The sequence below is a fragment of the Elephas maximus genome, chromosome X, assembly GCF_024166365.1.
Source record: "Elephas maximus indicus isolate mEleMax1 chromosome X, mEleMax1 primary haplotype, whole genome shotgun sequence".
Lineage (NCBI taxonomy): Eukaryota > Metazoa > Chordata > Mammalia > Proboscidea > Elephantidae > Elephas > Elephas maximus.
The window spans coordinates 13,115,069-13,142,647 of record NC_064846.1 but is presented as its reverse complement, the minus strand read 5'-3'; positions in this window follow the sequence as shown (position 1 = coordinate 13,142,647).

The following is a 27,579-nucleotide window of genomic DNA, read 5'->3' as shown; positions in this document are numbered from 1 at the left end:
TTGTTATTGTTATATGTGACATGTTCTCTTAATTGTGCTCATGAGGAACCAGTACATAGATCAAGAGGCAGTTGTTTGTACATAACAAGGAGTTACTGTGTGGTTTAAAGTCAGGAAAGGTGTGCGTCAGGGTTGTATCCTATTAAATCTGTATGCTGAGCAAATAATCCAGGAAGCTGGACCATATGAAGAACAGGGCATCAGGATTGGAGGAAGACTCATTAACAACCTGCACTATGCAGATGAAACAACCTTGCTTGCTGAAAGTGAAGAGGACTTGAAGCATTCACTGATGAAGATCAAAGACCATGGACTTCAGTACGGATTACTCCTCAACATAAAGAAAACAAAAATCCTCACAACTGGACCAAAGAGCAACATCGTGATAAACAGAAAAGATTGAAGTTGTCAAGGATTTCATTTTACTTGGATCCACAATCAACAGCCATGGAAACAGTAGTCAAGAAATCACAAGATGCATTGCATTGGGCAAATCTGCTGCAAAGGACCTCTTCAAAGTGTTGAAGAGCAAAGATGTCACCTTGAAGACTAAGGTGCGCCTGACCCAAGCCATGGTATTTTCAATCACATCATATGCATGTGAAACCTGGACAATAAATAAGGAAGACCAAGAAGATTCGATGCCTTTGAATTGTGGTGTTGGCGAAGAATATTGAATATACCATGGACTGCCAGAATAACAAACAAATCTGTCTTGGAAGAAGTACAACCAGAATGTTCCTTAGAAGCAAGGATGGCGAGACTGGGTCTTACATACTTTGGACATGGTGTCAGGAGGCATCAGTCCCTGGAGAAGAATATCATCTTTGGTAAAATACAGGGTAAGCAGAAAAGAGGAAGGCCTTCAATGAGATGGATTGACACAGTGGCTGCAACAATGGGCTCAAGCATAACGACCATTGTGAGCATGGCTCAGGACCAGGCAGAGTTTCAGTCTGTGGTACATAGGGTCGTTATGAGTTGGAACTAACTGGATGGCACCTAACAACATATGTTCTCCACAGTGTTCATAGAGGGATGGGTGAAATTTTTAATTTTTAAAAGATTCATATATTCTGAAAAATAATTTTTACGGGTGACTTGGCTTGCAGGTTTTATAATCATTTTTATTTTGAAGAAAGAATTATTTTAGCTCAGAGCAACTGAACAGGGTAACAAGTACAACTTCTGTGTGTGTGTGTGTGTGTGTGTGCGTGTTTTAATTTTCCTGGATAAGAAGCAAAAATTCTAGGCTGTCCAGTTTCAGTACAAAATCTTGGCAACTCTTCTGGCAGTGCTTGGCTAGGCAAGTTGCATGGTGAGAAGGTAGGACTCCACACATTCTCGTGAGAGATCCATGTTACAGAATCCTCTAGTGAACCCATCTCGACTCCACGGCACTAGGTAGTGAATCCATCAGACCTCACTGCACTGTTGCCTTAGGCTGAATCCTACCCACCATCGCATTTAGGAGACAAATAAGCCTGTTAAAAGATTGCACGAGCCATCAATTCAAAGAAGCAGTGGTGAGATAGATGGACTTGGACCATTACAATGATGTGAAATACTACAACATTTTTGTTATTTATTTCTCAGGTAATAGTTTATGGGCATTCTATAGAAGCAGACATTACAGGAAGCCTTGTATTTGGGAGCAATCTGTGGATCTATTAAGATATTCACAGCCATACCACTTTCAAGCCCAGTTTCTGCAGCAATCTTATTTACAGTACATAATGACATTCAGTAAGGGAAGGAAAATCCCGCTTTAACGTTGGTGTTAAGCTTTATAACTAGAAAACATCTGATTTCCATATATTTAATCAGAGTACCATGCGGAGGTGACAAAGGAATCCTCACTTTTCTCTTGCTTCTGGTTCTGTAACTCCAGCGTTGAGGGGAGAGTTTCATTCTAGAGGGAGGATGTTCAGGAAAATATAAACTTCACAGTGTTTTCGCTGACTTTAAAAATTATACAGTTTCAAGATTGGGTGATGTCTTAGTTATCTAGTAACAGAAATGCTACAAGTGGGTGGCTTTAACAAATAGAAATTTATCTTCTCACAGTTTAGGAGGCTGGAAGTCCGAATTCAGGGTGCTGGCTCTAGGGGAGGGCTTTCTCTCTCTGTTGGGTCTGGAGGAAGGTCCTTTTCAGCTTCTGCTTCCTAGTTCCTTGGAGATCTCCATGTGTCTTGGTATCTATCTTATCCCATCTCTCCTCTTGTTTGCTTGTTTAATCTCTTTTATTTCTCAAAAGAGATTGACTCAAAATACACTCTAATCCTGCCTCATTAAAATAATAAACATAATCTAATCCTTATTGACATAACCTAATCCTGTGATATTAACATAACAAACACAGCCCATTCACAAATGGCCCTATAACCACAGGCAGAGGTTAGAATTTACAACACATATTTTTGAGGAATGCAATTCCATCCATAACATTCCACCCTTTGACTCCCCCAAATTCATGTCTTTTCCACATGTAAAACACATTCACCTCATCATATCATCCCAAAAGTCTTAAATTGACTCCTAGTCCAAAATGTCTTTCTAAATCAAATACAGGTGAGACTTCAGGCGTATTCCATCCTGGAGCAAAAATCCTCTTCATCTGTGAACCTAGGCTACATCTGTGAAATCTAGGCTATAAGTTAGCTGTTTCCAAAGTACAATGGTGGCACAAGCACAAGGTAGTCCATTTCTACTACAGATGGGAGAAATTAGAGAAAATGGACTCATTATTTGCTGCTTCTTTCCTAGGTGCTATATTCAGACCTCCCTTTGGTATGTAAGTTTTAGCCTGTGGCAGAATGTCCTCATCTCTAGACTGCTGGCTTCTGGTTAAATAACCCTGCTGAGGCATAAGTCTCTATCTCAAGCCATCTCTTAAAGAAACTTGATAATAAAACTTAACAATAAGGATGACAGCCACTTTTATTAAGGAGCACTCGCTATGCAAAAAGCACTATACTAAGCACTTTTTATATCATATTTTATTTTATCCATAACCTGATAAGGTAGGAAACTATTGTCCCTATTTTTATACATGAGGAGACCAAGGCAGAGAAACGGAAAATAACTCGTTCAAGGTAACACAGCTAGTAGGTGATGAAGCTGAGTTTTGAGCCAAAGGTCGTGCACCGAACCACCAAGATCTCTTTCATTGCTGGTAATCTCTCTCAGCTTTTATTATTGGTAATCTGCCTATTTTCCATGAATGTCCCTCCCTGGATTGGCCCATCCCTTTGTCTATGTTATTCTTCATACTGTCATTCATTTATTAATTCAACAACTATTTATTGAGGATGTTATGTGTGCAAGCAGTAGGGTGGCCATTACGGATATGATGGTGAGCCACATAGATAGAGACACACTTGCTGAGACAGACTCACTCAAGCATATAATTAAAAACTGTGATAAATGCTGTGTAGGGAAAGTCCATGCAGGAGAACCTCATCTAACCTGAAGAATGGATAGTAATTAAATAGGCCAAAGTGTGGCATGTTTGTGGGTGGAAGGCTGTTGGAGAGTGTTGTGAGCAGAAGTAACAATTTGTAGGAAAGCTTTGAGACTGGAAGGAACATAACCCAATTGAAGAAATGAAATAAAACTGGCACAGCTGGAGCAAGAGAACAATGGAGAGGGGTGGGTGTAACATAAGGTAGGAGAGTTGGATAAAGGCCATCTCTCTGCTCACATAGCCTTATGAGGAGATAAAGTTATGATAAGATTTTTGTTATTTTATAGGAAGAACAATGGGAAGCTCTGCATGAGTTTTAAGCAGGTGGATGACATGCAAAGAATTTTTTTTTAAACTGACGACAGTTGTGGAAAACAAACGGGAAAGGGGCAGAAGTAGTGGTAGGGAAACTAGGAGGCAGCAGAGTGGTTGCAGAGACCCCCACATCAATTCTAATGTCTAGATATTCACGGTAATATGGCAGTTGGGCAAATTGTACTTGTATATGTCCGATTTGAATAATACAAATAATTTAGAAATATCCAGTCAGAAAGAGATTGATTAATTTGGTCAAATAACTGATTACTTTGAAAGAATTCCATTGAAAGTAATGCAGCTAACAATACATTCAATAGTCACAAACTGGGAGATGCAAAAATATGAATTTATTTCATATAATGCAATTCAACATGGCTCTCAAATGTCACTTCTGCATACACCAAACTGACAGATCTAGTGTTTTCTAGCATATTCAGTAAAATCCAGTAATTTTAAGCCAAAATCGAGTAATATAATCTCTGTCACCATCTAGTTCAAAGATTAATTAATCATTTTGAATAAATCCTTAGCCCTTAATGGTTTCTGCCTCCCCCCCCCCACCCCCACCCCTGGTCTATCTTCCTCGGTGTGACATAAAATTACTAGATAGTGTGTGGATGGGGAGGGGGGAGATTGTGCATTCCTCTGCTATCATGACAGATGTCATTGCTAGCTGCAATTTGAGTATTCTGTCTCTGGCACCAGCTTCCATTCTCATGCACAATGTCCAACACACAGTAGGAGTTTAATAAGAGGTGTATTGCTTGGTTAGATCAGAAGCAACATTTTCAAGGTTGCACTTTTAGATTATTTTCATGAACTTCTTGCAGACTGGACAGTGTCTTAACCTTCGTTCTGTAACACCTTGCTAGAGTAATGCCTTATACACAGCTGCTCTTCCACAAATATTTGATGAACAGATTTGAATTAGTTCAGTCTCTGAAATGCAAAATGAAATAAAATGCCATGATGGACTAGGCAGCTCTTGCTTCATTTGGTGGCGGCTTAGTGGGTGGAAGTTAGAGGTCCTGAGGTTTCAGTCAACACATACCTCCATATGCATTCATCAGATTTGTTTTATGTCTGTAATGTACACATCCAGGCCTCACTAGGCTGTGAGTATAAAATGAGGTCACACTGCCTTTCTTTCCATATTAAATTTTAATGCCCGATTTACAAGAGCTCAAGCCTCCACTGATTTGAATGTAGGAATTCCTCAGTCAAAGTACTCCCAATTGTTTCTGGTGAACTACAAAGAATTCTCAGGCTGATAACTTATCTGCTGTGCTCTTCCTTTCCTGCTCAGATGCCTCCTGGCCAGTGGCCACAGGTCAAGATGCCCCCTAAAAGGAAGCTCACTACTGCCACTGTCAAAGGGCCTTTCTACAGACTGCAATCATCTGTCCCAAGAAGAGTACTTTCTCCCTGTGTCCCCAGGAAGCCTGAGTAGTGCTGAATTCCCTGCAGAACTGGAAAGATTGGCCCCTGCCTTGGTTTGCTGGCTCCTTTTGTCACGCTGGCCCTGAAGTGACATGGTTCCAGTCCAGGGTTTCACAGATGTTCTCAGGAAGGTTATCCCTTCCATTGTCTCATACTTATTTATCAGAACGTATGCAAGCAAACAAGAGCAGTTAATATTTGCATTTTCTATATCTATCAACATGTATCCTTTTGAGTAAAAACCATAAAGGGCATACTTACCATAGGCATTTGCAGAATGGATGTATACTGTCTCTAAATATATTAATGGGCAATTTGAGGGAGTTTATTTTCAGAATTCAAATGTATACCCAGGTTCTATACAGTTAATTTTGGTTAATATTCCTTTTTCTATTCCTTGCATTATTTCGATAATTGCCCCAACTTCTCACTAAACTGCACAGAAATTGAGTGCTTACACTTAATAATAACAAACATAGACAAATAATAAAAGCATATTAAAAATAAGCCAGGAGAGAAAATATCTAGAGTTGATTTAATGATATTTAGACACTTAAGTGGAAAACAAATGTAAAAGAGAACAACAATGCAATTCCGTTTATTAACTGTCAAGCAGTGTATAAACAGGATATGGAAGACACTAGGGACTCGACGGCACTGAGTTTTTTTTTTTTTGAGGGGACTAAACAGTTCTTTGCATAATTAGCAGCCTCAGTCATTCTTCTTAATTATTATTAAGTTAGGAATGTTTTTCACTTTTAAAAGGCTATAGAAAATATTGTCAGAATGGCATCTTCAATGTATTTCTTCATCAGAGGAATATATGCTTATTGCAATATTGAGATAAGCAAAAAAATCTTTCAGATAAATAATTCAAATCTCTTTTCAATGGTAGAGTATCATTAATTTCTGGCCTCTATATTGTATGAGGCGCCTTGGTGGTACAGTGGTTAAAGAGATTGGCTGCTAGAAAAGTCGCAGATTCAAAGCCACTCTATGGGAGAAAGCTGTGGCAGTCTCCTTCCATAAAGATTTACAGCCTTGGAAAACCTGTGCGGCAGGGCAGTTCTCCTCAGTCCTATAGGATAGCTATGAGTCGGAATTGACTCGATGTCAGTGGGTTTGTTTGTTTTTGGTTTATGTTGTATACATGCCTAGCCATATCCTTTCCCACCAGCATTTTGTAAAATCATGCCATAATCAAAGCAATGGTACTCAAACTTGGTGGCAAATTGGAATCACCTGGGGAAGCTCTAAAACCTACTGATACTGGGTTTCATACCTAGAGATTTAATTGGTATGAAGCATAACCTAGGCGTTGGAAGCTTCAAAGCTTCCCCAGGTGATTCTAATGTGCAGCCAAGTTTGAGAACAACTATTTTAAAGTTAGAAGATTTCTTAGATTACGAGCCCCTTCACGTGATAAGCCTTATTAACTGTATGAAGGTCATACGTTATAAAGTTTAAGAGTGTTGTTGTTACAATACAGGGGAGGTCAGCACAACTGGACTAAACCAAAAGCAAAGAAGTTTCCTGAATAAACTGAATGGTTCGAAGGTCAGTGTAGCAGGGGCAGGGGTTTTGGGGACCATGGTTTCAGGGGATATCTAGATCAATTAAGAAAATATTCTGCATCCCACTTTGAAGAGCGGTGTCTGGGGTCTTAAATGCTAACAAGCGGCCATCTAAGATGCATCAATGAGTCTCAACCCACCTGGATCAAAGGAGAAATGGAGAACACCAAGGATACAATGTAATCATGAGCCCAAGAGACAGAAAGGGACACATGAACCAGAGACTACATCATCCTGAGATCAGAAGAACTAGATGGTGCCCAGCGACAACTGATGACCGCCTTGACAGGGAACACAACAGAGAACCCCTGAGGGAGCAGGAGAGCAGTGGGATGCAGACACCAAATTCTCATAAAAAAAGACCAGACTTAATGGTCTGACTGAGACTAGAAGGACCCTGGTGGTCATGGCCCCCAGACCTTCTGTTGGCCCATGACAGGAACCATTCCTGAAGCCAACTCTTCAGACATGGATTGGACTGGACAATGGGTTGGAGAGGGATGCTGGTGAGGAGTGAGCTTCTTGGATCAGGTGGACACTTGAGACTATGTTGGCATCTCCTGCCTGGAGAGGAGATGAGAGGGTGGAGGTGGTTAGAAGCTGGCAAAAACGACACGAAAAGAGAGAGTGGAGGGAGAGAGCGGGCTGTCTCATTAGGGGGGAGAGTAATTGGGAGTGTGTAGCAAGGTGTATATAAGTTTTTGTGAGAGACTGACTTGATTTGTAAACTTTCCCTTAAAGCACAATAAAAATTATAAAAAAGAGAGCTGGGGGCCAAGATGGCGGACTAGGTAGACGCTACCTCGGATCCCTCTTGCAACAAAGACTCGGAAAAACAAGTGAATTGATCACATACATAACAATCTACGACCCCTGAACAACAAACACAGATTTAGAGATGGAGAACGAACAAATACAGGGAAGCAGCGATTGTTTTCAGAGCCTGGAGCCAGCATACCAGTCAGGTAACCTTTCACGCCCGATTTAGGGCAGAGCCCATGGGAGCAGACGGCACAAACAAGGGGCCCAGCCCTACCCCCCAAACTCACCCTGGGAGGGGGCCCAGCCGGTTCGCGCGGGCGGCGTGGCGACGCAGCTGGTGGGAGAAGTCCCCGGGAGGCAGTGACTGGTCCTGGAGTGGGGAGAGCAGCGTCCCAGCTGGGACACGCAGTCATGGCACAAGCACGGGGAGCTGCTCCACTCACCTGAACTAACCCCGGGAGGGGGCCCAGCCGGTTCTCGGAGGCGGCACGGCGACGCGGCTGGCGGGACGAGAAGTCCCCGGGAGGCAGCAACTGATTTTGGAGTCGAGAGTGCACTGTCCCAGCAGGGGAACCTTGACGTTGGGCGTGGGGCTGGCAGCGGAGGATCTGACCATGACTTCAGCGGGCCAGACCCCCTGGGGGCAATCTCCACACAGCCAGCACACATAGGCGACACGCCCCACGGGAATCTCAGATATAATAGTCATTCCAAGCAAGACAAGCAACTCTGGCTATATTCTGAGGTGCTACTCTCCTATCTCTGTTCCTTCCCCCACCCTCCCCAGGCGGCTTCATTAACATCCGAATTGCCGGAGCCAGAGGGAGAACGGCTCCTCTGACTCCACGGCGGCTTTGCTTCCCCCACCTTTTTTTTTTCTTTTGGTCTTTTCCTAATCCACTCTTTCAGCCTGAGAGAAGGAACAACAAAAACAATAAAAAAAAAAAAAAAAAACCTCAGGGACCAAAAATCCACCCTAATTGGACTAAAAACACAGAATCAGCTACAGCCAAGCATATACGATCCAAACCTCAGACTTTCATCCTTACAGGGAACAAGGTGGCAGTTATAATCCAAAGGCAATTCTGATAGGGATCTGACTGCATTTTTTTTTTTAGCGGATTTTCTGGAAAAACTAGTTTCCCAGTGATGGCTCGGAGACAGCAGTCCATATCAAACCACATAAAGAAACAGACCATGACAGCTTCTCCAACCCCCCAAACAAAAGAATCAAAATCTTTCCCAAATGAAGATACTATCCTGGAATTATCAGATACAGAATATAAAAAACTAATTTACAGAACGCTTCAAGACATCAGAAACGAAATAAGGCAAACTGCAGAAAAAGCCCAGGAACACACTGATAAAACTGTTGAAGAACTCAAAAAGATTATTCAAGAACATAGTGGAAAAATTAATAAGTTGCAAGAATCCATACAGAGACAGCATGTAGAAATCCAAAAGATTAACAATAAAATTACAGAATTAGACAACTCAATAGGAAGTCAGAGGAGCAGACTCGAGCAATTAGAATGCAGACTGGGACATCTGGGGGACCAGGGAATCAACACCAACATAGCTGAAAAAAAAATCAGATAAAACAATTAAAAAAAATGAAGAAACCCTAAGAATCATGTGGGACTCTATCAAGAAGGGTAACTTGCGAGTGATTGGAGTCCCAGAACAGGGAGGGGGGACAGAAAACACAGAGAAAATAGTTGAAGAACTCCTGACACAAAACTTCCCTGACATCATGAAAGACGAAAGGATATCTATCCAAGATGCTCATCGAACCCCATTTAAGATTGATCCAAAAAGAAAAACACCAAGACATATTATCATCAAACTCACCAAAACCAAAGATAAACAGAAAATTTTAAAAGCAGCCAGGGAGAAAAGAAAGGTTTCCTTCAAGGGAGAATCAATAAGAATAAGTTCAGACTACTCAGCAGAAACCATGCAGGCAAGAAGGGAATGGGACGACATATACAGAGCACTGAAGGAGAAAAACTGCCAGCCAAGGATCATATATCCAGCAAAACTCTCTCTGAAATATGAAGGCGAAATTAAGGTATTTACAGATAAACACAAGTTTAGAGAATTTGCAAAAACCAAACCAAAGCTACAAGAAATACTAAAGGATATTGTTTGGTCAGAAAACCAATAATATCAGATACCAGCACAACACAAGGTCACAAAACAGAACGTCCTGATATCAACTCAAATAAGGAAATCACAAAAACAAACAAATTAAGATTAATTAAAAAAAATACACATAACAGGGAATCATGGAAGTCAATAGGTAAAAGATCACAATAATCAAAAAAAAAATCAAAAAGTGGGACTAAATACAGGAGGCATTGAACTGCCATATGGAGAGGGATACAAGGCAATACAGAACGATACAAGTTAGGTTTTTACTTAGAAAAATAGGGGAAAATATTAAGGTAAGCACAAAAAGGTATAACAACTCCATAACTCAAGATAAAAGCCAAGAAAAACGTAACGACTCAACAAACATAAAGTCAAACACTACAAATATGAGGATCTCACAATTTACTAAGAAAAAGTCTCAGCACAAAAAAGTATGTGGAAAAATGAAATTGTCAACAACACACATAAAAAGGCATCAAAATGACAGCACTAAAAACTTATTTATCTATAATTACACTGAATGTAAATGGACTAAATGCACCAATAAAGAGACAGAGAGTCACGGACTGGATAAAGAAACACGATCCATCTATATGCTGCCTACAAGAGACACACCTTAGACTTAGAGACACAAACAAACTAAAACTCAAAGGATGGGAAAAAATATATCAAGCAAACAATAAGCAAAAAAGAAGAGGAGTAGCAATATTAATTTCTGACAAAATAGACTTGAGACTTAAATCCACCACAAAGGATAAAGAAGGACACTATATAATGATAAAAGGGACAATTGATCAGGAAGACATAACCATATTAAATATTTATGCACCCAATGACAGGGCTGCAAGATACATAAATCAAATTTTAACAGAATTGAAAAGTGAGATAGACACCTCCACATTTATAGTAGGAGATTTCAACACACCACTTTCGGAGAAGGACAGGACATCCAGTAAGAAGCTCAATAGAGACACGGAAGACCTACTTAAAACAATCAACCAACTTGACCTCATTGACTTCTACAGAACTCTCCACCAAACTGCTGCAAAGTATACTTTTTTTCTGGCGTACATGGAACATTCTCTAGAATAGACCACATATTAGGTCATAAAACAAACCTTTGCAGAGTCCAAAACATCGAAATATTACAAAGCATCTTCTCAGACCACAAGGCAATAAAACTAGAGATGAATAACAGAAAAACTAGGGAAAAGAAATCAAATACTTGGAAAATGAACAATACCCTCCTGAAAAAAGACTGGGTTATAGAAGACATCAAGGAGGGAATAAGGAAATTCTTAGAAAGCAACGAGAATGAAAATACTTCCTATCAAAACCTCTGGGACACAGCAAAAGCAGTGCTCAGAGGCCAATTTATATCAATTAATGCACACATACAAAAAGAAGAAAGAGCCAAAATCAGAGAACTGTCCCTACAACTTGAACAAATAGAAACTGAGCAACAAAAGAATCCATCAGGCACCAGAAGAAAACAAATAATAAAAATTAGAGCTGAACTAAATGAATTAGAGAACAGAAAAACAATCGAAAGAATTAACAAAACCAAAAGCTGGTTCTTTGAAAAAATTAACAAAATTGATAAACCATTGGCTAGACTGACTAAAGAAATACAGGAAAGGAAACAAATAACCCGAATAAGAAACGAGAAGGACCACATCACAACAGAACCAAATGAAATTAAAAGAATCATTTCAGATTACTACGAAAAATTGTACTCTAACAAATTTGAAAACCTAGAAGAAATGGATGAATTCCTGGAAAAACACTACCTACCTAAACTAACACCCATAACAAAAAAAGAGATTGAAACGGTAATCAAAAAACTCCCAACAAAAAAAATGCCCTGGCCCGGATGGCTTTACTGCAGAGTTCTACCAAACTTTCAGAGAAGAGTTAACACCACTACCACTGAAGGTATTTCAAAGCACAGAAAATGACGGAATACTACCCAACTCATTCTATGAAGTCACCACCTCCCTGATACCAAAACCAGGTAAAGACATTACAAAAAAAGAAAATTATAGACCTATATCCCTCATGAACATAGATGCAGAAATCCTCAACAAAATTCTAGCCAATAGAATCCAACAACACATAAAAAAATAATTCACCCTGATCAAGTGGGATTTATACCAGGTATGCAAGGCTGGTTTAATATCAGAAAAAACATTAATGTAATCCATCACATAAATAAAACAAAAGACAAAAAACACATGATCTTATCAATTGATGCAGAAAGGCATTTGACAAAGTCCAACACCCATTTATGATAAAAACTCTTACCAAAATAGGAATTGAAGGAAAATTCCTCAACATAATAAAGGGCATCTATGCAAAGCCAACAGCCAATATCACTCTAAATGGAGAGAACCTGAAAGCATTTCCCTTGAGAACGGGAACCAGACAAGGATGCCCTTTATCACCGCTCTTATTCAACATCGTGCTTGAAGTCCTAGCCAGGGCAATTAGGCTAGACAAAGAAATAAAAGGTATCTGGATTGGCAAGGAGGAAGTAAAGTTATCACTATTTGCAGATGACATGATCTTATACACAGAAAACCCTAAGGAATCCTCCAGAAAACTACTGAAACTAATAGAAGAGTTTGGCAGAGTCTCAGGCTATAAAATAAACACACGAAAATCACTTGGATTCCTCTACATCAACAAAAACAACACCGAAGAGGAAATAACCAAATCAATACCATTCACAGTAGCCCCCAAGAAGATAAAATACTTAGGAATAAATCTTACCAAGGATGTAAAAGACCTATACAAAGAAAACTACAAAGCTCTACTACAAGAAATTCAAAAGGACATACTTAAGTGGAAAAATATACCTTGCTCATGGATAGGAAGACTTAAGATAGTAAAAATGTCTATTCTACCAAAAGCCATCTATACATACAGTGCACTCCAATCCAAATTCCAATGACATTTTTTAATGTGATGGAGAAACAAATCACCAGCTTCATAGGGAAGGGAAAGAAACCTCGGATAAGTAAAACATTACTGAAAAAGAAGAAGAAAGTGGGAGGCCTCTACCTGATTTTAGAACCTATTATACAGCCACGGTAGTCAAAACAGCCTGGTACTGGTACAACAACAGGCACATAGACCAATGGAACAGAATTGAGAACCCAGATATAAATCCATCCACATATAAACAGCTGATATTTGACAAAGGCCCAGTGTCAGTTAATTGGGGAAAAGATAGTCTTTTTAACAAATGGTAGTGGCATAACTGGATATCCATTTGCAAAAAAATGAAACAGGACCCATACCTCACACCATGCACAAAAACTAACTCCAAGTGGATCAAAGACCTAAACATAAAGACTAAAACGATAAAGGTCATGGAAGAAAAAATAGGGACAACCCTAGGAGCCCTAATACAAGGCATAAACAGAATATAAAACATTACCAAAAATGATGAAGAGAAACCCGATAACTGGGAGCTCCTAAAAATCAAACACCTATGCTCATCTAAAGACTTCACCAAAAGAGTAAAAAGACCACCTACAGATTGGGAAAGAATTTTCAGCTATGGCATCTCCGACCAGCGCCTGATCTCTAAAATCTACATGATTCTGTCAAAACTCAACCACAAAAAGACAAACAACCCAGTCAAGAAGTGGGCAAAGGATATGAACACACACTTCACTAAAGAAGATATTCAGGCAGCCAACAGATACATGAGAAAATGCTCTCGATCATTAGCCATTAGAGAAATGCAAATTAAAACTACGATGAGATTACATCTCACACCAACAAGGCTGGCATTAATCCAAAAAACACAAAATAATAAATGTTGGAGAGGCTGCGGAGAGATTGGAACTCTTATACACTGCTGGTGGGAATGTGAAATCGTACAACCACTTTGGAAATCTATCTAGCGTTATCTTAAACAATTAGAAATAGAACTACCATACAACCCAGAAATCCCACTCCTCGGAATATACCCTAGAGAAACAAGAGCCTTCACACAAACAGATATATGCACACCCATGTTTATTGCAGCTCTGTTTACAATAGCAAAAAGCTGGAAACAACCAAGGTGTCCATCAACGGATGAATGGTTAAATAAATTGTGGTATATTCACACAGTGGAATACTACGCATCGATAAAGAACAGTGACGAATCTGTGAAACATTTCACAACATGGAGGAACCTGGAAGGCATTATGCTGAGAAAAATTAGTCAGAGGCAAAAGGACAAATATTGTATAAGACCACTATTATAAGATCTTGAGAAATAGTAAAAACTGAGAAGAACACATACTTTTGTGGTTACGAGGGGGGGAGGGGGGGAGGGAGAGAGAGGGTTTTTTATTGATTAATTAGTAGATAAGAACTGCTTTAGGTGAAGGGAAGGACAACACTCAATACATGGAAGGTCAGCTCAATTGGACTGGACCAAAAGCTAAGAAGTTTCCGGGATAAAATGAATGCTTCAAAGGTCAGCGGAGCAAGGGCGGGGGTCTCGGGACCACGCTTTGAGGGGACTTCTAAGTCAATTGGCAAAATAATTCTATTATGAAAACATTCTGCATCCCACTTTGAAATGTGGCGTCTGGGGTCTTAAATGCTAACAAGCTGCCATCTATGATTCATCAATTGGTCTCAACCCACCTGGAGCAAAGGAAAATGAAGAACACCAAGGTCACACGACAACTAAGAGCCCAAGAGACAGAAAGGGCCACATGAACCAGAGACCTACATCATCCTGAGACCAGAAGAACTAGTTGGTGCCCGGCCACAATCGATGACTGCCCTGACAGGGAGCACAGCAGAGAACTCCTGAGGGAGCAGGAGATCAGTGGGATGCAGACCCCAAATTCTCATAAAAAGACCATACTTAATGGTCTGACCGAGACTAGAGGAACCCCGGCGGCCATGGCCCCCAGACCTTCTGTTGGCACAGGACAGGAACCATCCCCGAAGACAACTCATCAGACATGACAAGGACTGGTCAGCGGGTGGGAGAGAGACGCTGATGAAGAGTGAGCTAATTATATCAGGTGGACACTTGAGACTGTGTTGGCAACTCTTATCTGGAGGGGGGATGGGAGGATAGAGAGAGAGGGAAGCTGGCAAAATTGTCAGGAAAGGAGAGACTGGAAGGGCTGACTCATTAGGGGGAGAGCAAGTGGGAGTACGGAGTAAGATGTATGTAAACTTATATGTGACAGACTGATTGGATTTGTAAATGTTCACTTGAAGCTTAATAAAAGTTAATAAAAAAAATTATATAAAAAAAGAGTGCTGTTGTTAGTTGCTGCCAAATCAGCTCTGATCCTGTGCCATCTTTCTGATCATTCTTATGCTGGAGTCGACTGTTATGTCCCCTGAGTATTTTGAGTGCCTTCCAACCTAGTGGGCTCATCTTCCATCACTATATCGGACAATATTCTCTTGTGATCCATAGGGTTTTTATCAGCTACATTTTGAAAGTAGATTGCCAGGACTTTCTTCCTTGCCAAAATATTTATTAAAAGTATACTTAGAACCAGTAACATGCTCCTAACATTTACCATGATCTATAAAGGAGAGTCGGGTGTTGAAAGCCATCAAGAAAGGAATGGCCCAGCATGCAGCATCCGTTGTTGCCATGCAAACGTGCCCTTGGGTTCTGATCAGTGGAGCAGACTGGACCCCAACATATATACCTGAAGGTCATTAGAGAGTGTAGACCTTAGAAGGAGTCCAAGGATCAGCCTTGCTTGATGAATATATACTTTGATACCCCAGCTTTAAGAGGTTGTGCAACATGATTAATGTATTCATGTAAAAACTGTTAAATTGGCAAATGTTACGTTATATATATTTCTACCACAATTAAAAAAATATTATAGGCTGTGAATTTTGACTGTCTTAGTTGGAGCTTCCAGTCTACCCTGTGTCACTTTCCTCAAAGTATTTAATCTCACTAAGCTTAATTCTCTCATCTATATAAGAATGGCCTAACTCTGATTTGTGATTAGGATCAAATTAAATAATTTTTGTATTCAGCAGAGTTTGACACATAGAGTGAACTCAGTACACATTAGCAATTCATAATATGATTATTAGATAATGAGATAATACATGTGGATTGTATATCAACACAACTTGCACAATAAATGTTTACTGTTATTATTATGTTATTATTATTATTTAAACTATATAGTTCATGATTGCCTCATGTGGTAACATTACCAAATGTAAGCCCTCTGCGGCAGCCAATTTTTAAAGTGTTTGATTCAGAGATAAATCTATTGCTGTGCTTAAAATATAGACTAGAATAAACACCTTACCTTTCTAAAGGTGAACTTGGGTAATGGATGTCTAATCATCTCCAACATACTCTGATAATCAGGTTAAGAACTAAAATAATTCTGAGATATTATATGCCATATAGATCGAAGAAAGGTCAACCTCCCCATCTTAAAAAAAGTTTCTTGTGCTGAATGTTTTTTAAGAAGTGAAAAATTCTTTTCCCATGTACTTGAAAAATAAAGCATAAACAAATGCTATCTAAGAGAAAAAACAAAGAAACAACAGGAATAATGAAATGAAGAGGTTGCTTAAAATTATCATTTGTAAAATTCCAGGCCAAAACTGTTGCTGTGTTGACTCTATTTTGCTTGTGCTTATTTTTATGACTTTTTATTTTGAAATAATTTTAAAATCACATAAAAGTTGTGAAAATAGTACAAACTCTCCCCTTATACTGGTTCATCACCCAGTTCTCCCTGACGTTAACATATTACCTAACCAGAGTTTAGTCATTTAAACCAAGAAATTAACATTGGCCCATTACTATGGACTAAATTACAGCTTTACCCTAAAGTACTCTTTTCAGTCCAAGATCCAATCCAGGATACCACATTTAATTCAGTGATCATATCTTCTTAGTCTCCTCAATTTCACAATTTCTCAGTGATTCCTTGTCTTTATGACCTTGACAGTTTTTAAAATTACAGGTTGATTACTTTGAAAAATTTCTTTCAACTTGAGCGTGCCTGATATTTTCTCATAATTAGACTGGGGTTATGGCTTTTGGGAAGAATACTATAAATGTAAGGTGCCCTTCTCAAATATTTCATAACAGAGGATACATGATAATTATGTCTTATTTCTCTTGATGTTAACCTCGATCACTTGATTAAGGTATTGTTTAATGAGTTTTTCCACTGCAAAGTTCGTCTTTTTCCCTTTGTAATTTATGAATATCTCAGGGGTGATATTTTGAGACTATGCAGTCCTTTTTTTTTATGCAGTCCTGTATATCCTGTTTCCTCTCCAAATCTGCTCACTAATTTTAGCGTCATTGTTGAATCTTGCTTTGGGGCAAATATTACTTGGTTTTCTAATGGAGATTTTCTATTCATCTCCATCCTTCTATACTTAGCAATTAGAAATCTTCAGTAAGACAGAGCTGTTCTTCCCCCAGCATTTACTTATTTATTCAATTTTTATTTATATCAATAAGGAATCCTCATGGGTATTTATTTTATGCTATGAGTTTTAATCTAATACTGTCATTATTTATTTATTTTTTTATATTCTTCTAGGTTTGTCCATGGGGAATTCTTTCAGGTTGAAGTCTCTGCACTTTCAATGTGCCTCATTCTTCTTTGATAATGTCCTTAATTTTTGATATCAAAGAATTGTCCAGACTCATTTTATATTCTCTCTACACCAGCCCTACCTTCAGTATGGATTACACCTCAACATAAGTAAAACAAAAACCCTCACAACTGTACCCATAAGTAACAACATGATAAACAGAGAAAAGATCGAAGTTGTCAAAGATTTCATTTTACTTAGATCCACAATCAACATCCATGGAAACCAAACCAAAAAAAACAAACCCTCTGCTGTTGAGTCAATTCCAACTCATAGTGACCCTATAGGACAGAGTAGAACTGCCCCCATAGAGTTTCCAAGGAGCGCCTGGTGGATTTGAACTGCTGACCTCTTGATTAGCAGCCGTAGGTAACACTTAACCACTACGCCACCAGGGTTTCCATCCATGGGAACAGCAGCCAAGAAATCAAATGACGTAGTGCCTTGGGCAAATCTGCTGCAAAAGACCTCTTTAAAGTGTTCAAAAGCAAAGATGTCACTTTGAGGGCTAAGGTGTGCCTGACCCAAGACATGGTATTTTCAATTGCCTCATATGCGTGGGAAAGCTGAACAAGGAATAAGGAAGACCAAAGAAGAATTGGTGTGTTTGAATTATGTTGTTGTCAAAGAATATTGAATACACCATGGACTGCCAGAAGAATGAACAATTCTGTCTTGGAAGAAGTGCAGCCAGAATGCTCCTTAGAAGTGAGGATGGCAAAACTTCTTCTTACGTACTTTGGACATGTTATCAGGAGGGACCTCTCCTTGGAGAAGGACATCATGCTTGGTAAAGTAAAGGGTGAGTGAAAAAAAAGGAAGACCCTCAACAAGATGGACTGACACAGTGTTTGCAACAATGGGCTCAAACATAGCAATGTTTGTGATGATGCTGCAAGACCAAGCAGTGTTTGGTTCTGTTGTACATAGGGTGGCTATAAGTCGTATCCGACTCGATGGTACCTAACAACAACACACCAGCCCTAGAATAAATCACCTCTTCAAGTAACTCTGGTTCTTTTCATCGAAGAATGGTCTTTAGAAACCAGTATCTGTATGCTAGGTGTGCTCACGCTACTGACATGTCACTGCTTATAGGCTCTCTCAGTGGATAGAGCTTAGATACACAAGTGTACACAAAAACCCATGCACACACACACATCTGTATTTATTTATCTATATATCTGTTGATACAGATTATCTTTCTACCTACCTACCTACCTGTCTACCTACCTATTAAAAAACAGAAGTTCGTACTAATACTTCCAATTTCAATACAATACCATGTAGTTCATTCTAGCTGTCCACCTTTCCTTGTTTGTAACCTCTTTCTCCAGCAATGATAAACCTGGCTCTCATTAGCTATGTCATATTTACTTATTTCTTCGACTGTATGCACACATAAAGTAGTTTCAGAATTATTATCCCATACCCCATAAGAAACAAACTTATTAACTACAGTAGTTGTGTAGAGTTCTTTTTGCCTTTACCCTTACAGTATCAAAATATTGTTTTCCATACTAACTAAGGTCAGTTCTTTTCTTTCCCACTCCCTTCAGTGTGATTATATTATTCATTTGTAATATAGTCACGTTTATTTGTTACTATTTGTATTCCATTTTGGTTTCTCCACACATCCTGATTTATTTTTAAAATTTACATACAATGAAATTTTTATTTTGCATGGTACAGTTCTGTCAGCTTTGACAAAGGCATGGAATCTTATATCTACCATCGAAATCAGGATTGAGGACAGTTCCATCAGCTCCAAAATATACTTGTCCTTTGTACTTCACTGGAGCTCTGGTGGCTCAGTGGTTAAGAGCTACCTTTTGGTCTGCAGTTCAAATCCACCAGCTCCTCCTTGGAAACCCTACAGGCAATTCTACTCTGTCCTATAGGGTTGCTATGAGTTGTAATCAACTTGAACGCAATGGGTTTTTTGTTGTTGTTGTTGTTTTGTAATTCACTGTCCCTTTGTAGGAAACCCTGGTGGAGCAGTGGTTAAGTGCTACAGCTGCTAACCAAAAGGTCAGCAGTTCAAATCCACCAGATGATCCTTGGAAACTCTATGGGACAGTTCTACTCTGCCCTGTAGGGTTGGTATGAATCAGAATCAACTTGATGGCAATGGGTTTTTTGGTCTCTTTGTAATCAACACCTCCCCCAACACCTTTCCCCTGGAAATCACTGATTTATTCTCTGTCTCCATGCTTTGTTTCCCCACCCCCCCCTTCTTTCCAGAATGTCATCTATAGGGAATCATACAATATGTATTGCCTTTTGGCTCTGATTTCTTTACTTAGCAAAATGCATTCAATGTTTATCTATATTGTTGCATAAATCAATAGTTTGTTCTTTTATTGCTAAGTAGCATTCAATTATTTAGATATACTACACTTTGTTCATCCATTTACCTGATGAAGGACATCTTGAGATTTTTTCCTAGTTTAGCTATTACAAGAAAAGCTACTATAAACATTCTTGTACAAGTTTTTGCATGACCGTAAGTTTTCCTTTCACTTGGGTAGACACCGAGCAGTAGAATTGCTGAGTCACATGTTAGATGTATGTTTAACATGTTAAGAAACTGCCAAGCTGTTTTCCACACTGGCTGTACATTTTGCATTCCTACCAGCAATGTATGAAAGTTCCAGTTGCTGTACATTCTTGTCAGTACTTGGTATTGTCATTTTAAAAAAATTCATTCTAAGAAATTTGTAGTGTATCTTCATTGTGGTTTAGTTAGCATTCCCATAAATACTAATGAAGTTGAGTATTTTAACTTATTTATCATCTAATATCTTCTTTGGTGAAGAGACTATTCAGATTTTTTGTCCATTTTTAAAAATTTGGTTGTTTTCTTAATCTTGATTTTGAGAATCCTTTATATATGATTTTTATAAAAAAAAAACAGGCCATATGTGTCTTTCGCTAGGAATATTTTGGAGTATTCATAAGGGTAGAATTATCCTAGCTAACGCTTTGCATAGGCTCAACTTCACAAAGGCAGGATTAACAAGATCGGGGTTACATCTATCTAACAGTAAAGGAAGTAACTGATATTGTTGTCGTTGTTAGGTGCCTTCAGGTCAGTTCTGACCCACAATGACCCTATGTACAACAGAACAAAACACTGACCAGTTATGTGCCATCCTCACAATTGTTGCTATGCTTGAGCCCATTGTTGCAGCCACTATGTCAACCCATCTCATTGAGGGTCTTCCTTTTTGTTGCTGACCCTCTACTTTACCAAGCATGATGTCCTTCTCCAGGAACTGATCTTTCCTGATAACATGTCCAAGGTATGTAAGACAAAGTCTTGCCATCCTTGATTCTAAGGAGCATTCTGGCTGTACTTTTTTCAAGACAGATTTGTTTGTTCTTCTGGCAGTCCATAGTATATTCAATGTTCTTTGCTGACACCATAATTCAAAGGCATCGATCCTTCTTCAGTCTTCCTTATTCATTGTAATGTAATTTCAAGAGAAAAAAAAACTATTTTCCCTAAATATATTTCCAAATATTTGCTGATCCTTGAACCTGCTTAATACAAATGAAGCATTTCTCTTCCCATACTCAAGATGATATTTATTAAATATTCCATGCCTTCATTTCATCCAAGAGTATATCATGAGTTAGTGTGCTATCTGGGGTAAAAAAAAAAAAAAAGTGCTATCTGGGGTAGGCCATCCTATATTTGGATTGCTGTATTAGACATTTCTTAAATTGAAGACAAAACTTCTCTCTGTATCTTTTACATACTAGACGTACATATTTATAAGTATTCCAATGTTGCAGAAGTTGGCTTAGAAAAGAGTCAATACTATTTAATTCCTTATAGGCACACAGTGGAACCATTACGTATATTTATCTGTCTTTATCAGCAATCTAGCAGGCAAGAAGAAAAAAAACTTAGTTCCAGTTGCACATGGAAACCTTGGCTAATCTCATACAACGATTTTATCTTATTAGTCTATTAGTGAACTATATTCCGTAGATTTTTCTTGGCTGTAATCTTTTTTCTTCTTCTTTTGCACTTTATTGTGCTTTAAGTGAAAGCTTCCATAGCAAATTAATTTCTCAATCAATACATACACAAATTGTTCTGCGCCATTGGCTGCAATCCCTGCTATGTGTCAGCACTCTCCCTGTACCCTCCCTGGGTTCCCTGTTTCCAGTCCTCGGGCATCCCTGACCCTCTCTGCCTTCTTATCTTTAGTTTTGGGAAAATGTTGCTCTTTTAGCCTCATATAGTTGATCGTTCTAAGGAGTACATTCCCCATGGATATTATTGTTTATGTTATAGCCCCGTCTATTATTTGGCTGAAAGGTGGCCCCGAAGAGTGTCTTCAGTTTCAAATTAGAAGGTTGCCTTAGGGCAATAGTCTCAGGGGTCCCGCCAGTCTCTTTCAGACCAGTAATTCTCGTCTTTTTTTTAAGTTTAAATTTTGTTCTAATTTTTTTTTGTTTGTTTTTAGTTTCTTATTCTAAAATTTATATCCAAATTGTTTTGTGACTTTGGTTGCAATTCCTATCATGTGTTAACGCTCTCCTCTTCCACACCTCGGTTCCCTGTTTCCATTTTCCATCTGTCCATTTTCCTGTCTCTTTCTGCCTTCTCCACATTGCTTTTTGGCAGGTTGCCCTTTTGGTCTTGTATGCATGATTGAAATAAGAAGCATGTTCCACATATGTGTTATTGTTTGTTTTATAGGCCTGTCTGTCTAATCTTTGGCTGAAGGGTAAACTTCGGGAGTGGCTTCAGTTCTGACTTAAAAGGGTACCCAGGGACCATAATCTCAGGAGTTCTTCCAGTCTCTGTCTGACCAGTAGGTCTGGTCTTTTTGTTTGTTTGTTTTGAGGGGGGCCGGAATTTGAATTTTGTTCTACATTTTCCTCCTGCCTTGTCCAGAATCCTCTATTGTGATCCCTGTCAGAGCAGTTGGTGATGGTAGCTGGGCACCATGTAGTTTTTCTGGGCTTAGGCTGGTGGAGGCCGTGGTTCATGTGGCCCATTAGTCCTTTGGACTAATATTTTTCTTGTGTCTTTAGTTTTCTTCATTCTCCTTTGGTTCAGACAGGATGGGAGCAGTAGATGTATAGTAGATGGCCACTCGAAAGCTTTTAAGACCCCAGATGCTACTCATCAAAGTTAGATGTAGAACATTTTCTTTATGAACTTTGTTATGCCGACTGACCTAAATGAGCCCCGTTGGCTGTAATCTCGATGGAAGCAGGTTGCCAGGCCTTTCTACTACAGCACCAACATTTAGGTTAGCACTGAGCACAAACCACTTACGCCACCCGGGGACCTATGTTTTTCCAAATAATTATAAACATATGTAATGTTATAAATACACCTATTTAGAAGGAAAAAAAAGCGTGTGAATACATCATATGTGACATCTCTTTTGTGGAAAAATTCGAGATGGATTATCTTCCTTATAAAAAACTCCACTGATGTTACTGCGATTTTTGCATAACCGCAGTCACTAATAAGGTGAAAGACATGCACCTTCAGTGGATAACTGGCATCTGTGACCCATAACCTATTCAGTGTTAAAAGAAACACAAATCTTTTAAATAAAATTATTTTATGAGTTAGAAGGAAAAGAACATTTATCATTATTAGCACCATCATCTCAATTGTTGATTTTCTCAGCTGCTTGATAGTGAGTTCATATTTATAGATTTTTCTTTTCTGCATGAAGGCATGTGGCCAAGAAAGCGAACAAATGAGGAAGAGGACTTGCAGAGAGTCAGAAGTATCTGCTTCTGGGTGTGCAGCGATATGGCGACATACAGACTTAAGAGAGCTGTGAAATAACCAAGAGCTTTGTACTGAAAATGCCCAGGCCACCAACGGGTGTGGCTTGATATAGGATGGGTGCTGTCTTCCTTCCAAACCAAAATAAACCAGTTGCCATTGAGTCGATTCCGAGCCATGGTGACGCTGTGTATGCAGAGTAGAACTGTGCTAGGTAGAGTTTTCAAGGCTGTGACCTTTCAGAAGCAGACAGCAGGCCTTTCTTCTGAAGTACTCCTGGGTGAGTTTGACCACCAACCTTTCGGTTAGTAGTTGAGCGCTTAACTGTTTGCTCTACCAAGAGACTTTCCTAGTGTTCTTTATATCCTTTTATTTTTGATTACATTGTCTCTGATGCTTAACTCATAGTAGATGTTCACCAGATGTGTCTTGAATGAATGAAGAATGAATTAATGAATGAATAAAAGGCTAGTCAAGTATTAGATATTTGAGACACAACCTGAAGCTCAATAGTGAATGACAGGCACGCCCATGCTTGCCCAGCTGCCTTCAGGCCCAAGTTCAGTATAAAATGGGGCATAAGTCACTAAAAACATGTTTTTTTCTAATCCGTTGTCTTGACAGAGACCTCACAAGCTCAGAGGATAATGAAGCTGAAACCCCTGATCAGTTTTTTCAGGATTTTAATTTTCCGCTTAAAGAAAAATTACTTTCTTTTTCTTTTCTACTTTCTTCCTTTTTTTATTGTACGGAACAAACTAGCTTCTCAATGAACAGTTAGTACCCAACCAGACCCCAAAACTGGTTGGGTACTAACTGTTCAATGACACATTGATTTATGACATTAGTTAACAACCCCATGAGATGTCAACACATTCCCTTCTCGACCTTGGATTCCCTATTACCAGCTTTCCTGTCCCCTCTTGCCTTCTAGTCCTTGCCCGTGGGCTGGTGTGCCCCTTTATCCTCATTTTGTTTTATGGACCTGTCCAATCTTTGGCTGAAAGGCGAACCTCAGGAGTGACCTCATTACTGAGCTGAAAGGGCGTCCGGGGCCATGGCTCGAGGCTTCTCCAGTCTCTGTAAGAACAATAAGTCTGGCTTTTTTTTTTTTAATAATTTTTATTGTGCTTTAAGGGAAAGTTTACAAATCAAGTCAGTCTCTCACACAAAAACCCATATACACCTTGCTACACACTCCCAATTACTCTCCCCCTAATGAGACAGCCTGCTCTCTCCCTCACTCTCTCTTTTCGTGTCCTTTTTGCCAGCTTCTAACCCCCTCCACCCTCTTATCTCCCCTCCAGGCAGGAGATGCCAACATAGTCTCAAGTGTCCACCTGATCCAAGAAGCTCACTCCTCACCAGCATCCCTCTCCAACACATTGTCCACTCCAATCCATGTCTGAAGAGTTGGCTTCGGGAATGGTTCCTGTCATGGGCCAACAGAAGGCCTGGGGGCCATGACCACTGGGGTCCTTCTAGTCTCAGCCAGACCATTAAGTCTGGTCTTATGAGAATTTGGTGTCTGCATCCCACTGCTCTCCTGCTCCCTCAGGGGTTCTCTGTTGTGTTCCCTGTCAGGGCAGTCATCAGGTGTAGCCAGGCACCATCTAGTTCTTCTGGTCTCAAGATGATGTAGTCGCTGGTTCATGTGGCCCTTTCTGTCTCTTGGGCTCGTAATCACCTTGTATCCTCGGTGTTCTTCATTCTCCTTTGATCCAAGTGGGTTGAGACCAATTGATGCATTTTAGATGGCTGCTTGCTAGTGTTTAAGACCCCAGAAACCATCTTCAAAGTGGGATGCAGAATGCTTTGTTAATAGATTTTATTATGCCAATTGACTTAGATGTCCCCTGAAACCATGGTCCCCGGACCCCTGCCCCTGCTACGCTGGCCTTCGAAGCATTCACTTTATTCAGGAAACTTCTTTACTTTTGGTTTAGTCCCATGGTGCTGACCTCCCCTGTACTGTGTGCTGTCTTTCACTTCACGTAAAGTAGTTCTTATCTACTATCTAATTAGTGAATACCCATCTCTCACCCTCCCTCCCTCCCCCCCAACGACAAAAGAATATTTTCTTCTCAGTTTAAACTATTTCTCAAGTTCTTATAATAGTGGTTTTATACAGTATTTGTCCTTTTGCAACTGACTAATTTCACTCAGCATAATGCCTTCCAGGTTCTTCCATGTTATGAAATGTTTCACAGCTTCGTCACTGTTCTTTATCGATGTGTAGTATTCCATTGCGTGAATATACCATAATTTATTTATCCATTCATCCGTTGATGGGCACCTTGTTTGCTTCCATCTTGTTGCTATCATAAACAGTGCTGCAATAAATATGGGTGTGCATATATCTGTCCATGTAAAGGCTCTTATTTCTCTAGGATATATTCCAAGGAGTGGGATGGCTGGATCGTATGGTAGTTCTATTTCTAGCTTTTTAAGGAAGCGCCAAGTCAATTTCCAAAGTGGTTGTACCATTTGACATTCCTACCAGCAGTGCAGAAGTGTTCCAATCTCTCCACAGCCTCTCCAACATTTATTATTTTGTGTTTTTTGGATTAATGCCAGCCTTGTTGGAATGAGATGAAATCTCATTGTAGTTTTGATTTGCATTTCTCTAATGGCTAATGATCGTGAACATTTCCTCATATATCTGTTAACTACCTGAATGTCTTCTTTAGTGAAGTGTCTATTCATATCTTTTGCCCATTTTTTAATTAGGTTATTTGCCTTTTTGCAGTTGAGTTTTTGCAGTATCATGTAGATTTTAGAGATCAGGCACTGATCAGAAATGTCAGAGCTAAAAACTTTTTCCCAGTCTGTAGGTAGTCTTTTTACTCTTTTGGTGAAGTCTTTCAATGAGCATAAGTGTTTGATTTTTAGGAACTCCCAGTTATCTAGTTTTTCTTCTATGTTCTTTATAATGTTTTCTATACTGTTTATGGCATGTATTAGGGCTCCTAACGTTGTCCCTATTTTTTCTTCCATGATCTTTATCATTTTAGATTTTATATTTAGGTCTTTGTTCCATTTTGAGTTAGTTTTTCTGCATGGAGTGAGGTATGGGTCTTGTTTCATTTTTTTGCAGATGGATATCCAGTTATGCCAGCACCATTTGTTAAAAAGACTGTCTTTTCCCCATTTAACTGTTCAGGGGCCTTTGTCAAATATCAGCTGCTCATATGTGGATGGATTTATGTCTGGATTCTCAATTCTGTTCCATTGGTCCATGTATCTGTTGTTGTACCAGTACCAGGCTGTTCTGACTACTGTGGAGGTATAATAGGTTCCAAAATCAGGTAAAATAAGGCCTCCCACTTTGTTCTTCTTTTTCAGTAGTGCCTTATTTATCCACGGTCTCTTTCCCTTCCACATGAAATTAGTGATTTGTTTCTCCATCTCATTAAAGAATGTCCTTGGGATTTGGATCGGAATTGCATTAAATGTATAGATCGCTTTTGGTAGAATAGACATTTTTATAATGTTAAGTCTTCCTGTCCATGAGCAAGGTATGTTCTTCCACTTATGTAAGTCTCTTTTGATTTCTTGCAGAAGTGTATTGTAGTTTTCTTTGTGTAAGTCTTTTGCATCTCTGGAAAGATTTATTCCTAAATATTGTATCTTCTTCGAGGCTACTGTAAATGGCATTTATTTGGTGATTTCCTCTTCGGTGTTCTTTTTGTTGGTGTAGAGGAATGCAACTGATTTTTGTGTGTTTATCTTGTATCCCGATACTCTGCTGAACTCTTGTATTAGTTTCAGTAGTTTTCTGGAGGATTCCTTAGGGTTTTCTGTGTATAAGATCATGTCATCTGCAAATAGAGATACTGTTACTTCTTCCTTGCCAATATGGATGTCCGTCATTTCTTTATCTAGCCTAATTGCTCTGGCTAGGATTTCCAGCACAATGTTGAATAAGAGTGGTGATAAACGGCATCCTTGTCTGGTTCCCGATCTCAATGGGAATGTTTTCAGGCTCTCTCCATTTAGGGTAATGTTGGCTGTTGGCTTTGTATAAATGCCCTTTATTATGTTGAGGAATTTTCCTTCTATTCCTATTTTGCTGAGTTTTTATCATAAATGGGTGTTGTACTTTGTCAAATGCCTTTTCTGCATCAATTGATAAAATCATGTGATTCTTGTCTTTTGTTTTATTTATGTGGTGGATTACATTAATTGTTTTTCTAATGTTGAACCATCCCTGCATTCCTGGTATGAATCCCACTTGGTCATGGTGAATTATTTTTTTGATATGTTGTTGAATTCTATTGGCTAGAATTTTGTTGAGGATTTTGGCATCTGTGTTCATGAGGGATATAGGTCTATAATTTTCTTTTCTTGTGGTGTCTTTACCTGGTTTTGGTATCAGGGATATGGTGGCTTCATACAGTGAATTTGGTAGTATTCCATCCTTTTCTATGCTCTGAAATACCTTTAGTAGTAGTGGTGTTAACTCT